This window comes from Athene cunicularia (genome assembly GCF_003259725.1).
Source record: "Athene cunicularia isolate RWA chromosome 1 unlocalized genomic scaffold, athCun1 chr1_part1, whole genome shotgun sequence".
Taxonomy (NCBI): domain Eukaryota; kingdom Metazoa; phylum Chordata; class Aves; order Strigiformes; family Strigidae; genus Athene; species Athene cunicularia.
This window is the reverse complement of record NW_020799091.1, coordinates 11806161-11809919: the sequence shown is the minus strand read 5'-3', so window position 1 is coordinate 11809919 and position 3759 is coordinate 11806161.

Genomic DNA, 3759 nt, shown 5'->3' with positions numbered 1-3759 from the left:
GTGGCCAGCAGGGACAGGGAAGGGATCTGACCCCTGTACTCGGCATTGGTGAGGCCGCCCCTCGATTCCTGTGTTCAGTTTTGGGCCCCTCACTCCAAAAAGGACATTGAATGACTCGAGCGTGTCCAGAGAAGGGCAACGGAGCTGGTGCAGGGTCTGGAGCACAGGTCGTACGGGGAGCGGCTGAGGGAACTGGGGGGGTTTAGTCTGGAGAAGAGGAGGCTGAGGGGAGACCTCATCGCCCTCTACAGCTCCCTGAAAGGAGGGTGCAGAGAGCTGGGGATGAGTCTCTTTAACCAAGTAACAAGCAACAGGACAAGAGTTAATGGCCTTGAATTGTGCCAGGGAAGGTTTAGACTAGATATTAGGAAGCATTTCTTTCCAGAAGGGGTTGTTGGGCATTGGAATGGGCTGCCCAGGGAGGTGGTGAAGACCCCATCCCTGGAGGTGTTTAGGAGTCAGGTTGACATAGCGCTGAGGGACCTGGTGTAGTTGGTAACTCTCAGTGTGAGGTTAATGCTTGGACAGGATGATCTTCAAGGTCTTTTCCAACCTAGCTGATTCTGTGAATTCAGGATTTCATTGTACATGTTCCATATGAAAGAAAGTCTGAATAAATTGCTCTTATGAGTTACAGAATTTGTTTAATCTTTATTCATATTACAGTGAACTTAGAGAATTTTCCTCAAGGTTAAAAGGTTTATAAGTCTAGCTATGGATAAATTTTTGGTGGCACAGTTAGCTGGCTGGTTGCATACAAAAGGAAAATATTTAGCCACGGAAATTTTCAGGGCCTGCTTTTGTTAGACATTTTGTAAAATCTACATTAGAAGCCTGCAGTCTATTTAAAAATATTGTATGGCATTATCCTTGCTTTGACAGGGCATGCTCAGCATTTTGTAAGCAGATAAAGTCCTATGAAAAAGTAGAAACTGCACTTAAGGAAATGTAAATACAAAATAATAAGTAGCATCAATTCAGAATAGCTAGTGCTACCTTTTTGTATCATCATGAGGTCAAACTCACTCCTTATTAGAGTGTGTTCTTCAACTTCTGTCTTATTATTTTGATTCCCCAGAGGTACCGGATAAGTAGACAACATAATATACTCTCATTTTATTCCCTATAGTCAAGGTTTACCATGTGATTTGTCAAATTGTTATGCATAGAGAACTAATCTCCAGATGCAAAGCTACAAGCCTGCAAGGATTTAAAGCACAAGGAAAAAACTATGTGTGTTACTGTTACTACTTATCTGGGATGTGACTACACAAATTTAAATAAAATTGCATGTCCTTGGATAGGCTCAGACTACTTCTCTCAGTTACTGGGTCCTTTTCAAAATATCTATTTAACTCAGATCAATTAAAGAATAAATGCATAACTAGGTGATCCGTCTGCACAGCTAATTGCTTGTCTGGTGTCTGAAGTTTTATCTTTAATATCTCTTCATTGTAAGAAAGCTAATGTCCCTTTGAGAGGGATGACTAATGCCTATTAGAAATATTTTAATGAATTTCTGAATTGCTGGGGAAGGTGTCATAGTTTAATGGTAGATTTTTGCTCACACAGCTGTCTGTGGAACATTTTAGGTGCACTATTATCTATTAAGCTCACAGTGGGTAGCAGCACAGTGCTAAGTGTATTTGCAACCTTTGCAGGAGGTTGAAGCTCAATATTCTGTTCTGTTGGAATCTTATTACAAAGTTAAACACTGTTCTTCTAGAAAGAGTCATAGATACCAAACTGGTTTGGAATCTGGTCTGTTTTCTGGACGGTTTCCTTTCGGAATTTAAATACTCAGAAACTGAAAATTCAGACAGTTTATCAAGAGGAGAATATTTCCCTGAGTATCCATCATACTGACTTTTAACATAAGATAAGGCTACAATTAAGATTCCATTCCTAAACCAGTTTATATTTACACTATTTCCTGCATTAAAGTCACAGTTAGATTAGACCACAAGAACAAGTGTGTGCTCTGCCCTTTACCAAGTCTGAATAACCCCAGACTTTAGGTTAATTGCTGCAAAGACTCCAGTCTGAAATTAACTTCTTAATCCTCTTTCTTACGGCATGTTCTTTTTCAACAGAATTGCTAAGACAGTGTTACTGAATGGATTGATTCAACAACAGAACATATAATTAACTGGTCATTTATCTGTAACATGTCAGTAACAGCTGTGTAAAGATCAGTCTCTTGGGTAACCAGCAGAAAAGATGTCTCCATGGCGTGACATCATCAAAATCTGGTGAGATTGTTATATTATATCAAGAGAGAAGCAGCCTCTTGTGGCATTTGTTTCTCTTCTGTGAAGATTCAGATGGGGATAGTGGTGGAGCCACTGACAGAAAGAAAAAGGGAAAGTAGGATTATTATGTGGTAATCTGGTGTCAGTAACTCAAGGCCAACAATCACAATGCTATGTTACATCCTATGCTTAATTCCAGAGAAAAGAGATCCTGATCTTGATTAAAGGTGAATGTTACCCTGAAGTACAGATGGATACCTGGACATAAATTGACTGAGCCTGAGGCTGTGTTGAGCCAGAGCCTGTGCTGGAAAAATTACATGAATTAAACCAAAATAATACTACGTGGAACTGTGATTCTCAGTAAGGATACACTGAGATAGTGTGTAGGGGAAACTGAAATACAAGACATTTATTCATCTGATTCCTCTATATCCTGAAAAGTAAACTGTCACTCAGAAAGCATACAGATCCAATATATTAAATTAAAAAGAGAACAGTAGAGGAAAATTATTTTATGAATTTTAGAAACTAGCCATTACATAAGAAATTTGTTAACTTTTGTGGTATAGCCCACAAGACCAACCACTTACAAATATAGTATAGATACCACAAATATAGCATAGGTAACACAGAATGTAAGGCTATAAAATCTTATTTATTAAGTCTTTTTTTCCCATATTTAAAATGATCTGGAAGAAAAGAGCTGACCGGTATTTTTTGTTTCTGACTAAAAATTAAAATTCTTCTTTTTCTTCTGGTCTATCCAGTAGTTCAGATTTCTCGGATTTCTGTCTTTTCTCAGCTCTATGAAGAGGTTTTAAAAGATGAGGCAAAGTCCATCAATGAAAGAGGAACTTTTTAGAGTAAGGGACAGCAAGGGTTTCTGATTCAAAGGCAGAAAGGCATCAACATGAAGAAAAGTGTGCTTGAAAGATTGTGATAATTAAAGGAAGAGACTATTAAAAGCATTTTATCCTTGGAAGAATAGATGTTTGATTACAGGTGAGCATAATACTGATATCCAGTAGAATTTGCCACTCATAAGCTCTTTCTTCATCCACTGTTTAAAATCAGCATGTTCCTCCATTCTTTCCTGTCTACAGCATTTCAAAGACTAATAAAATGTTCTGGATAATCTTCAGTACATTAGCACAAGTTGAAAGCAGACTAGTGTGAAGAACCCTCCCATTTTCATTCCACGAAGAAAATCTGTTTTTAAAAGGTTTGCTCTTTCTCCATCTTTGTATTCATTTGTTTGTTAGTATTTTATTTATTTTGGTGAAGTTAACAGCCCCTAGGATCCCTCGGTTCTGAATAAAGCACAGTGTATCAGCAATGGAGACACATGGGTTCTTTCACCCACGAGTTCAGCACTCCTGAATTTAATCACTGGTAATACCAGGAGGCTGCTTTGAAACCAGCGAATAATTTGGAACTGATCTTAAGCACAAGAGCTCTGCAGGCTTTTCATTAACACTTCATAGTACAGGAGGTAGCAAGGCAT